Here is a 14,243-nt window from a genome sequence, read left to right as displayed (position 1 = left end):
GGCAGCTATCACTGGTGCTTACACAGGCAGCACATTAGAAGCAGGCCAGAACTCTGACCCCAGTTGCACCAACACAGCCTAGGCTCCACCTTAGAGCAAGTGCCAACAGCAGTCCTTGCACCAGCTTTTGCCCCTCTGACAGGAAGGTGCTGGTGCTGGGAGGTGGAGAGCACACACTTAAAGGAGATAGAGTCAGATTAGACCTGAACCTCAGGGTTTCTCCTCTAGCAACTTGAGACCCATCCCCCATTCCCAATAAGGTGGTGAGAGCCACAAAGCACAGGGGAAGCCCTGGCTTATATCTGGTTCCTGTCCTACCCCTTCCATCCCCAGTCACACCTCATACTGAAGTGATAGCTGCCAGCACACCCTGAGGAAAGATGTGACTTGCATCCATGTCAAATCCAGCTCTTGCACCAAACCAATGGGGCACACTCAGAATTTATAGGGAGGCTCTCACATAAGGACACTGTTCAAGACCTCAGTGGGTAACTGTTTTATTTAATTTCATATAGACAAAGAAGTTAAGCAAAATGAGAAGAAAGAGGAATTTGTCTTGAAAGACCGAGGAAAAACTACTAAAGTACAACTAATGAAACAGAAATAAATAATTTATCAGATAAAGAGTTCAAAGCAATAGTAATAAGAATGCTAACAGCCTTAGGGGGGAAAAAATAGATGAACACAGTGAAAAGTTAAACAAGGAACTAGAAAATATAAAAATGAACCAGTCAGAACTGAAGAATACAATAAATAAAATGAAAAACACACTAGAATGTATGAATAGCAGACTAGGTGATAAAGAAGAACGCATAGCTAATCTGGAAGATACAAAAATGGGAGTCACCCAAACAGAACAGAAAAAATGAAAAAGAAACAAAAAGAAAAGAAAAAATGAAACCAGTTTAAGAGACTTCAGGGACAACAGTAAGGATACCAACATCCAAATTATAAGGGGTCCCAGAAACAGAAAAGAGAGTGAAGAGGGTGGAAAATGTATTTGATAAAATTATGGCAAAAAATTTCCCAAACCTGAAGAAGGTAAACAAGCTTCAGCTACAGGAAGCACAAAGGGTCCCAAAAAAGATGAATCAAAGCAGACCAACGCCAAGACATACCATAATTTAAGTGGCAAAAGTTAAAGATAGAGTTTCTAAAGAAAACAAGAAAAACACAAAGAGTCATAAAAAAGGGAACCCCCATAAGGCTATCAGCTGATTTTTCTGAAGAAATTTCTAGGTCAGAACAGAGCGGCATGATATATTTGAAGTGCTGAAAGAGAAAAACATGCAATCTAGGACAATCTAACGAGCAAGATTACCATTTAGAATTGAAGAAGAGAGAAAGAACTTCTCAGACAAGCAAAAACTAAGAGTTGATTAATAATAAAACTATCCTAAAAGAAATGTTAGATGATCTTCTCTAAGTGGAAAAGAAAAGATAATAAAAACAAGTAAGAAGCTATATGAAAGGAAAGTTTCCACTAGTAAAGACAAACATATAGTAAAGACTGAGGTACACCCACGAAGATTAAAAGACAAAAACAAAATTGTAAAATCTTCTATAACTACAATAACTATTAAAGGGATAAACATGAAGATGTAAAATATGGCATAAAAAACACAAAATGTGGCTAGAGGCAGGGATTAAAAACTGTAGATCTTTTAGAATGTTTTTGAACTTAAAACACTACCTGTTTAAGACAAGTAGATAAAGTTCAACATATATGAACCTAATGGTAACCACAAATCAAAAACTTACAATAGAGATTTTAAAAAAAAGTAGAGATAAAGGAATATAAGCATATCATTAAAGAAAATCATCAAACCAAAAGGGAAGAAAAAAAACTAAGGAGACAATAACAGAGAAGAACTACAAAAAACAATGAAATGGCAATAAGTACATACTTATCAATAATTACTAAAATGTCAGTGAACTATATGCTCCAAGCAAAGCATAGTGTGGCAGATTGGATAAAAAAAATTTGACCGGGCTTCCCTGGTGGCACAGTGGTCAAGAGTCCGCCTGCTGATGCAGGGGACAAGGGCTCATGCCCTGGTCTGGGAAGATCCCACATGCCGCAGAGTGGGTGGGCCCGTGAGCCATGGCCACTGAGCCTGTGCATCCAGAGCCTGTGCTCCACAATGGGAGAGGCCACAACATTGAGAGACCCCCATACCACAAAATAAATAAATTAATTAATTAAATAAAAAATTTGACCACCAACACCCTTATACCATAACCACACAAAGACAGTACAACACAAGAAAATTACAGGACAGAATCTCTGATGAATATAGATGCAAGAATCTTTAACAAAAAATAAGCAAATCAAATTCAACAATATATAAAAAGAATCATATACAATGACCATGTGGGATTTATTCCAGGGATGCAAGTATGGTTCAATATTCACAAGACAATCCATGTGACATACCACATTAACAAAAGGAAGGATAAAAATCACATGATTTTCTCAATAGATGCAGAAAAAGCATTTGGCAAAATCCAACATCAATTTATCATAAAAACCCTCATCAAAATTGGTATAGAGGAATACACTAATGATGAAAAATCTGAAAGAGAAATTAAGGAAACACTCCCATTTACCACTGCAATAAAAAGGATAAAGTACCTAGGAATAAACCTACCTAAGGAGACAAAAGACCTATATGCAGTAAACTATAAGATACTGATGAAAAAAATTAAAGGTGATACAAAGAAATGGAGAGATATACCATGTTCTTGGATTGGAAGAATCAACATTGTGAAAATGAATATACTACCCAAATCAACCTACAGATTCAATGCAATCCTTATCAAATTACCAATGGCATTTTTTACAGAATGAGAACAAAAAATCTGAAAATTTGTATGGAGACACAAAAGACCCCGAAGAGCCAAAGCAGTCTTGAAGGAAAAAGAAATGCAGCAGGAGGAATCAGTCTCCCTGACTTCAGACTATGCTACAAAACTACAGTAATTAAGAGAGTATGGTACTGGCACAGAAACAGAAATATTGATCAATGGAACAGAATAGAAAGCCCAGAGATAAACCTACACATCTATGGTCAACTAATCTATGACAAAGGAGGCAAGGATATAAAATAGAGAAAAGACAGTCTCTTCAATAAGTGGTGCTGGGAAAACTGCACAGCTACATGTAAAAGAATGAAATTAGGACACTCCCTAACACCATGCACAAAAATAAACTCAAAATGGATTAGAGACCTAAATGTAAGACTGGACACTGTGAAACGCTTAGAGGAAAACATAGGAAGAACACTCTTTGACATAAATCACAGAAAGATCTTTTATGATCCACCTCCTAGAGTAATGGAAATAAAAACAAAAATAAACAAATGGGACCTAATGAAACTCTTTAGCAAAGCAAAGGAAACTACAAAAAAGATGAAAAGACAACCATCAGAATGGGAGAAAATATTTGCAAACGAAGCAATGGAAAAAGGATTAATCTCCAAAATATATAAACAGCTCATGCAGCTCAATATTAAAAAAACAAAAACCCAATCAAAAAATGGGCAGAAGACATAAATAGATATTTCTCCAAAGAAGACATGCAGATGGCCAAGAAGCACATGAAAAGCTGCTCAACATCACTAATTATTAGAGAAATGTAAATCAAAACTACAGTGAGGTATCACATCACACCAGTTAGAATGGGCATCATCAGAAAATCTACAAACAACAAATACTGGAGAGGGTGTGGAGAAAAGGGAACCCTCTTGCACTGTTGGTGGGAATATAAACTGATACAGCCACTATGGAAAACAGTATTGAGGTTCCTTAAAAAACTAAAAATATAATTACCCTATGGTTCAGCAATCCCACTACTGTGCATATACCCAAAGAAAACCATAATTCAAAAAGACACATGCACCACAATGTTCATTGCAGCACTATTTACAATAGCCAGGTCATGGAAGCAACCTGAATGCCCACTGACAGATGAATAGATAAAGAAGATGTGGTACATATATACAATGGAATATCACTCAGCCATAAAAAGGAACGAAATTGGGGCTTTTATAGAGATGTGGATCGATCTAGAGACTGTCATACAGAATGAAGTAAGTCAGAAAGGGAAAAACAAATATTATATATTAACACATATATGAGGAACATAGAAAAATGGTACAGATGAACCAGTATGCAGGGCAGAAATAGAGACACAGATGTAGAGAACAAACATATGGACACCAACGGGCAAAGTGGCAGGGGGTTGGGGTGGTAGTGGTGGTGATGTGATGAGCTGGGAGATTGAGATTGACATATATACACTAATATGTATAAAATGGATAACTAATAAGAACCAGGTGCAAAAAAAAATAGTATAGAGGAAATATCTCAAAATAATAAATGCCACTTATGACAAATGCACAGCTATAATCATGCTCCAGAGTGAAACACTGAAAGCCTTTCATCTAAAATCAGGAACAAGACAAGGATGTCTAGTCTCACCACTTCTATTTATCATCATATTGGATGTCCTAACCACAGTAATCAGACAAGAAAAAAAATACATCCAAATTGGAAGGGAAGAAATAAAATGTCACTATTTGCAGACGATGATACTATACATAGAAAACCCTAAAGACTCCACCAAAAACTATTAGAACAAATAAATAAATTCAGTAAATTTGCAAGATACAAAATTAATATACAGACATAGCTTGCTTTTCTATACACTAATTATGAACTATCAGAAATAAAAAGCAGGAAGAAAATTTTGTTTAAAACTGCATCAAGAAGGGTGCTTCAAGATGGCAGAGGAATAAGACGTGGAGATCACCTTCCTCCCCCAAAATACATCAAAAATACATCCATGTGGGCTTTCCTTGTGCTGCAGTTGTTGAGAGTCCACCTGCCGATGCAGGGGACATGGGTTTGTGCCCCATTCCAGGAAAATCTCACATGCTGCGGAGCAGCTGGACCCGTGAGCCATGGCCGCTGAGCCTGTGAATCCCGAGCCTGTGCTCTGCCACTAGAGAGGCCACAACAGTGAGATGACCATGTATGGCAAAAAACAAAAATAGATCCACGTGTGAACAACTCCTACAGAACAACTACTGAATGCTGGCAGAAGACCTCAGACTTCCCAAAAGGCAAAAAGGTCCCCACGTACAGGGGTAGGACAAAAGAAAAAAGAAAAAACAGACAATAGAATAGCAACAGGACCAGCACCTCTGGGAGGGAACTGTGAAGGGGGAAATGTTTCCACACATTAGGAAGCCCCTTCACTTGCAGAGACAGGGGGTGGGCAGGAGGGGAAGCTTCAGAGCCATTGTGGAGAGTGCAGCAACAGGAGTGCAGAGGGCAAAGCGGAGAGATCCCTGCACAGAGGATCGATACCAACTAGCACTCACCAGCCTGAGAGGCTTGTCTGCTCACCTCCTGGAGCAGGTGGACGCTGGGAGCTGAGGCTCAGGCTTCAGAGGTCAGATCCCAGGGAGAGGACTGGGGTTGGCTGTGTGAACACAGCCTGAAGGAGGTTAAAGTGCCACAGCTACCCAGCAGGGAGTCTGGGAAAATGTCTGGACCTGTCTAAGAGAACATTGTTTTGGGGTGCACGAGAAGAGGGAATTCATAGCACCATCTAAACAATCTTCACGGCACAAGCCATGGCTATCAGCGTGGACAACAGAGACAGGAAAGAAATGCTAACACTGCTGCTGCAGTCACCAAGAATCATGTGTAGAAGCACAGGTCACTACCAGCACTTCCCCTCCCCAGAGCCTGGGCAGCCTGCCACTGTCAAGGTCCCATGATCAAGGGGAGAACACACTGTATAACTCAAGCTGTTGCAATGTCAAGCTGGCCTCTGCCACTGCAGGCTTGCCCCACATTCCGTACCCCTCTCTCCCCATGGCCTGAGTGAGCCAGAGCCTCCTAATCAGTTGCTCCTTTAACCCCCTCCTCTATGGGCAAAGAATAGACGCCAGACGGCGACCAGCATGCAGAGGTAGGGCCAAAATCATAGCTGAATCCCAGGAGATCTGCAAACAAAGAACAGAACGGAAAATCTTTCCCTGCACCCTCAGGGGCAGCAGGTTAAATCTCCACAATGAACTTGATGTACCCTGCACCTGAGGAATATCTGAATAGACAATGAATCATTCCAAAATTGAGGCTGTGGTCTTTGGGAGCAACTGTAACTAGGGTTTTGCTGTATGTGAGACTAATTTCTGATTTTTATGTTTATCTTAGTATAGTTTTCAGTGCTTGTTATCATTGGTGGACTTGTTTATTGGTTTGGTTGCTCTCTGCTTTTCTAATTACACTTAAAAAGTATTTTTATTTTAATATTTTTTAAACTATTAAATTAATTAATTAATTTATTTATTCTTTCTTTCTTTCTTTTTCTCCCTCTTCTTCTGAGCCTTGTGGCTAACAGGGTCTTGGTGCTCCAGCCTGGTGTTTGGCCTGAGCCTCTGAGGTGGGAGAGCCAAGTTCAGGACATTGTACCACCAGAGACCTCCCAGCCACATGTAATATCAATCAGTGAGAGCTCTCCCAGAGGTCTCCATCTCAATGCTAAGACCCAGCTCCACTCAACGGCCAGCAAGCTACAGTGCTGGACACCACATGCCAAACAAATAGCAAGACAGGAACACAATGCCACCCATTAGCAGAGAGGCTGCCTGAGATAATACTAAGATCACAGACACCCAAAAACACATCAGAGGATGTGGCCCTGCCCACCAGAAAAACAAGATTCTGCCACATCAACCAATACAAAGGCACAAGTCCCCTCTTCCAGGAGACTACACAAGCCCCTGAACCAACCTTAGCCACTGGGGCAGACACCAAAAACAACAGGAACTACAAACATGTACCCTCAGAAAAGGAGACCACAAACCCAGTAAGTTAAACAAAATGAGAAGACAGAGAAATATGCAACAGATGAAGGAGCAAAGTAAAAATACTCCAGTGGAAACAGGTGAAGAGTAAATAGGTAGCCTATGAGAAACAAAATTCCGAGTAATGATAGCAAAGTTGATAAAAAGTCCTGAAAATAGAATGGAGAAAGTACAAAAAACGTTTGAAAAGAAACTAGAAGAAGTAAAGAGCAAATAAACAATGATGAACAACAAAATAAATGAAATTAAATATTCTCTAGAAAGAATCAATAGCAGAATAACTGAGGCAGAAGAATGGATAAGTTACCTGGAAGATAAAATAGTGAAATAAGTACCACAGAGCAGAAAACAGATAAAAGAATGAAAATAATTGAGGACAGTTTCATAGACCTCTGGGACAACATTAAATGTATCAACATTCAAATTATAGGGTTCCCAGGAGACGAAGAGAATAAAAACGGTCTGAAAAAATATATGAAGAGATTATAACTGAAAACTTCCCTAATATGGAAAGGAAATAGTGAATCAAGCCCAAGAACTGCAGAGTCCCATACAGGAAAAATGCAAGGAGAAACACGCCAAGACACATAATAATCAGACTATCAAAAATTAAAAACAAAGAAAAAAACTAAAACCATCAAGAGAAAGCAACTAATAACATAAAATGGATCCTCACAAGGTTAACTTCAGTAGAAAATCTGCAATCCAGAAGAGTGTGGCAGGACATATTTAAAGTGATGAAAGGGAAAAACGGACAACCAAGATTACTCTACCCAGCAAGGACCTCATACAGATCAATGGAGAAATTAAAACATTTACAAACATGCAAAAGCTAAGAGAATTCAGCACCACCAAACCAGGTTTACAACAACTGCTAGAGGAATTTCTCTAGGCAGGAAACACAAGAGAACAAAAAGACTTACAATAAAAAACAAATTAAGAAAATTAAGAAAATGGTAGCAGGAATATACATATCAATAATTACCTTAAATGTAAATGGATTACCTGCTCCAACCAAAAGATATAGACTGGCTGAATGGGTACATAAACAAGACCTGTGTATATGCTGTCTACAAGAGACCCACTTCAGACCTAGGGACACATATGGACTGAAAGAGAGTGGGTGGAAGAAGATATTCCATGCAAATAGAAATTGAAAGAAAGCTGGAGTAGCAATTCTCATATCAGACAAAATAGACTTTAAAATAAAGACTATTACAAGAGACAAAGAAGGATACTACATAATGATCAAGGGATCACTCCAAGAAGGAGATATAACAATTGTAAATATTTACGCACCTAACATAGAAGCACCACTATACATAAGGTAAATGCTATCAGACAAAAAAGGAGAAATCAACAGTAACACAATGATAGTAGGGGAATTTAAAACCCCACTTTCACCAATGGACAGATCATACAAAATGAAAATACAAAAAGAAACACAAGCTTTAAAAGACACATTAAACAAGATGGACTTAATTGATATTTATACGACATTCCATCCTAAAACAAAAGAATATACATTCTTTTCAAGTGCTCACGGAACATTCTTCAGCATAGATCATATCTTGGGTCACAAAACAAGCCTTGGTAAATTTAAGAAAATTGAAATCGTATCAAGTATCTTTTCTGATCACAATGCTAGGAGACTAGATATCAATTACAGGAAAAAAAACTGTGAAGAATAGAAACACATGGAGGCTAAAATATATGTTACTAAATAACCAAGAGATCACTGAATAATTCAAGGAGGAAATCAAAAAATACATAGAAACAAATGACAATGAAAACATGATGAACCAAAACCTATGGGATGCAGCAAAATCAGTTTTAAGAGAGAAGTTTAGAACAATAAAATCCTACCTCAAGAAATGAGAAAAATATCAAATAAGCAACCTAACCTTACACTGCAAACAATCAGAGAAAGAAAAAAAAAAAAAAAAACTACCCCAAAGTCACAGAAGGAAAGAAATCATAAAGTTCAGATCAAAAATAAATGAAAAAAAAATGAAGGAAACAGTAGCAAAGATCAATAAAACTAAATGCTGTTTCTTTGAGAAAATAAACAAAATTGATAAACCATGAGCCAGACTCATCAAGAAAAAAGGGAGAAGACTCAAATCAACAGAATTAGAAATGAAGGAGAAGTAAAAACTGACACTGTAGAAATACAAAGGATCATGAGAGATTACTACAAGCAACTCTATGCCAATAAAATGGGTAACATGGAAGAAATGGACAAATTCTTAGAGAAGCAAAACCTTCTCAGCCTGAACCAGGAAAAAATAGAAAACATAAACATACCAATCACAAGCACTGAAATTGACACTGTGATTTAAAATCTTCCAACAAACAAAAGCCCAGGACCAGATGGCTTCATAGGTGAATACTATCACACAAGTAGAGAAGAGCTAATACCTATCCTTATCAAACTCTTCCAAAGCATAGAAGAGGGAGGAATACTCCCAAACTCAATCTATGAGTCCACCATCACCCTCATACCAAAACCAGACAAAGATGTCACAAAAAAAGAAAACTAAAGACCAATATCACTGATGAACATAGATACACAAATCCTCCAAACAGAATCCAACAACACATTAAAATGATCATACACTGTTGATCAAGTGAGGTTCATCCTAGGAATACAAGGATTCTTTAATATATGCAAATTAAGCAATGCAAGACACCATATTAACAAACTGAAGGATAAAATCCATATGATAATCTCTATAGATGCAGAAAAAACCTTTGACAAAATTCAACACCCATTTATGATAAAAACTCACCAGAAATTAAGCATAGAGGGAACTTACCTCAACATCATAAAGGCCATATATGGCAAACCCACAGCCAACATCATTTTCAATGGTGAAAAACGGAAAAGGTCAGGAACACTAAGATCAGGAGCAAGACAAAATTGCCCACTCTCACCACTGTTATTCAGCATAGCTTTCGAAGTTGTAACCAGAGCAATCAGAGAAGAAAAAGGAAATAAAAGGAATCCAAATTGGAAAAGAAGAAACAAAACTGTCACTGTTTGCAGAGGACATGATACTATACATAGAGAATCCTAAAGATGCTACCAGAAAACTACCAGAGCTAATCAATGAATTTGGTAAAGTAGGAGGACACAAAATTAATACACAGAAATCTCTTGCATTCCTATACACTAATGATGAAAAATCTGAAAGAGAAACTAAGGAAACACTCCCATTTACCACTGTAGCAAAAAGAATAACACACTAGGGATAAACCTACCTAAGGAGACAAAAGACCTGTATATATAAAACTATAAGAGACTGATGCAAAAATTAAAGATGATACAAACAGATGGAGAGATACACCATGTTCTTGGATTGGAAGAATCAACATTGTGAAAATGACTATACTACCCAGAGCAATCTACAGATTTAATGCAATCCCTATCAAACTAACAATGGCATTTTTCACAGAAATAGAACCAAAAATATCACAATTTGTATGGAAATGCAAAAGACCCTGAATAGCCAAAACAATCTTGGGAAAGAAAAATGGAGAAGGAAGAATCAGGCTCCCTGACTTCAGAGTAAACTACAAAGCTACACTAATCAACACAATATGGTATTGGCACAAAAATAGAAATGCAGATCAATGGAACAGGATAGAAAGCCCAGTGATAAACCCACACACATATGGTCATCTTATCTTTGATAAAGGAGGCAAGAATATACAGTTGAGAAAAGACAACCTCTTCAATAACTGGTGCTTGGAATACTGGACAGTTACATGTAAAAGAATGAAATTAGAACACTCCCTAACAGCATAAGCAAAAATAAACTCAAAATGGATTAATGACCTCAATGTAAGGCCAGTTTTCCTCTATAAAACTCTTAGAGGAAATCATAGGAAGTACACTGTTTGACGTGAATTACAGCAAGATCCTTTTTGATCCACCTCCTAGAGAAATGGAAATAAAAACAAAAATAAACAAGTGGGACCTAATGAAACTTAAACGCTTTTTCACAGCAAAGGAAACCATAAACAAGATGAAAAGACATCCTGCAGAATTGGAGAAAATATTTGCAAATGAAGCAACAAAGATTAATCTCCAAAATATACAAGTAACTCACAAAGCTCAATATCAACAAACCAAACAACCCAATCCAAATATGGGCAGAAGATATAAATAGACATTTCTCCAAAGAAGATATACAGATATCCAACAAATACGTGAAAGGATGCTCAACATCACCAATCATTAGAGAAATGCAAACCAAAACTACAATGATGTATCAGCTCACACTGGTCAGAATGGCCATCATCAAAAAATCTAGAAACAATAAATGCTGGAGAGGGTGTGGAGAAAAGGGAACCCTCTTCCACTTTTGGTGGGAATGTAACTTGATACTGTCACTCTGGAGAACAATATGAAGTTTCCTCAGAAACTTCAAAATAGAAATACCCTACGACCCAGCAATCCCACTTCTTGGCATATATCCTGAGTAAACCATAATTCAAAAAGTGTCATGTACCACAATGTTCATTGCAACTCTAGTTAAAATAGCCAGGACATGGAAGTGACCTAATTGTCCATCGACAGATGAATGGATGAAATAGATGTGACACATATATATAATGGAATATTACTCAGCCATAAAAAGAAACAAAATTGAGTTATTTGTAGTGAGGTGGATGGCCCGAGTCAGTCATACAGAGTTAGGTAAGTATGAAAGAGGAAAACAAATACTGTATGTTAACATATATGTATGGAATCTAAAAAATAAAAAAAAAGAAGGTTCTGATGAACATAGAGGCAGGACCAGAATAAAGACAAAGATGTAGATAATGGACTTGAGGACATGGGGAGGAGGAAGTGTGAGCTGGGACAAAGTGAGAGGGTTGCATTGACATATATATACTACCAAATGTAGAAGAGATAGCTAGTGGGTAGCAGCCACATAGCACAGGGAGATCAGCTCAGTACTTTGTGACCACCTACAGGGGTGGGATATGTAGGGTGGAGGGAGACACAAGAGGGAGGGTATATGGTAATATTTGTATACTTATAGCTGATTCACATTGTTATACAGCAGAAACTAACACAGCATTGTAAAGCAATTATACTCCAATAAAGTTACTTAAAAAAAAAAGGCAACCCATGGAACAGGAGAAAATGTTTGCAACCATATATCTGATATGGGACTTGTATCTAGAATATAATAAAGAACTATTACAAGTCAATAATAAAAGGATAAATAGGGCTTCCTTGGTGGCACAGTGGTTGAGAGTCCGCCTGCCAATGTAGGGGACACGGGTTCGTGCCCCAGTCCGGGAAGATCTCACATGCCGCGGAACGGCTAGGCCCATGAGCCATGGCCGCTGGGCCTGTGCATCCAGAGCCTGTGCTCCGCAACGGGAGAGGCCACAACAGTGAGAGGCCCGCATACCGCAAAAAAAAAAAAAAGATAAATAACCCAATTAAAAATTGACAAGGGAGAGACTTTCCAGAGGTCCAGTGGACAAGTGTCCACGCTCCTAGTACTGTGGGTGCAGATTCGATCCTTGGTTGGGAAATTAAGTTTCCACATGCTGCATGGCACAGCCAATAAAACAAAAATGGCAAATGATCTTTACAGGCATTTTTCCAAAGAAGGTATACAAATGGCCAATATACATTTTAAAAAATGATCAACGTCATTATCTGTGAAGGAAATACAAAACAAAACCATACTGAAATACTATTTCACACCCACAAGGAGGGCTGCAATCAAAAAGGCAAATGATAACAAGTGTTGGCAAGGATGTGGAGAAAATGGAAACCTCACACACTGCTGGTGGGAATGTAAAATAATGCAGCCACTTTGGAAAACAATCTGACGGTTCCTCAAAAAGTTAAGCATAGAGTTACCACATGACCCAGCAATTCCACTCCTCAGTCTATACCTACCAGAAATGAAAATATATGTCCACACAAATACATGTACACAAATATTCATACAAGCATTATTCATAATGTTCAAAAAGTGGAAACCACTCAAATACCCATCAAGTAAAATGTGACATAGCCATACAATGGAATATTATTTGGCAATAAATAAAGAATTAAGTACTGATTAAAAACATAAATAAATAAATAATTAAAAGAAACATTGAGATTAAAAAATAAATACATGAAATAAAATGGCATCAGAAAGAAAAATAATACCTAGGAATAAACTTAACCAAGGAAGTGAAAGAACTATACTGTGGAAACTATAAAACACTGATGAAGAAATTAGAAAATGATACAATAAATTGCAAAGCTATCTGGTAATCTTGGATTGGAAGAATTGATATTGTTTAAATGTCCATATTACCCACAGAAATCAACAGATTTAATGCAATTCCTATCAAAATACCCAGGACATGTTTCACAGAAATTGAACAAATAATCCTAAAATTTATATGAAACCATGTATGACCCCAAATTGTCAAATCAGTCTTGAGAATAAAAGAACAAAGCTGGAGGCATCATGTTCTCTGACTTCAGACTATAATACAAAGCCACAGGAGCCAAAGCAGCATGGTATTATCACAAAAACAGACACATAAATCAATGAAACAGAATAGAGAGCCCAGAAGTAAACCCACACACTTATGGTCAATATATATATGACAAAGGAGGCAAAGATATACAATGGAGAAAAGACAGTCTCTTCAACAGGTGGTGCTGGGAAAACTGGACAGCTACATGTAAAAGAATGAGATTGAAGATTTACTCACACCATATACAAAAATAAACTCAAAATGGATTAAAGACCTCAATGTAAAACCTGAAACCATAATGTTCCTAAAGAGAACATAAGCAGAACACTCTTTGGTATAAATCACAGCAATATTTTTTGAATCAGTCATCTAAGGCAAAAGAAATAAAATTAAAAATAAACAAAAAGACCTAAGTAAACTTAAAAGCTTTTGCAAAGCAAAGGAAACCATCAACAGAACACAAAGACAACCTACTGAATGAGAAAAAATATTTGCAAATAATATGACCAATAAGGGGTTAATATCCACAATACAGCTCATACAATTTAATATCAAAAAACAAACAAAAACTCAATTAAGAAAATGTGACTAGGACATGAGTAGACATTTTTCCAAAGAAGGCATACAGATGGCCAACAAGCACATGAAAAGATGTCAACATTGCTAATCAACAGAGTGATGCAAATTAAAACCACAGTAGAATATCACCTCATACATGTCAGAATGGTTATCATCAAAAAGACCACAAATAGCAAATGTTGGCAGGAATGTAGAGAAAAGGGATCAGTTTTATATTGTTGTTGGGAATGTAAATTGGTGCAGCCACTATGGAAAAAGTATAGACGTTCTTCA

Source organism: Lipotes vexillifer, unplaced genomic scaffold, assembly GCF_000442215.2.
Source record: "Lipotes vexillifer unplaced genomic scaffold, Lipotes_vexillifer_v1.1 scaffold171, whole genome shotgun sequence".
Taxonomy (NCBI): domain Eukaryota; kingdom Metazoa; phylum Chordata; class Mammalia; order Artiodactyla; family Lipotidae; genus Lipotes; species Lipotes vexillifer.
The sequence above is the reverse complement of the archived record's forward strand: the minus strand, read 5'-3'. Positions refer to the sequence as shown.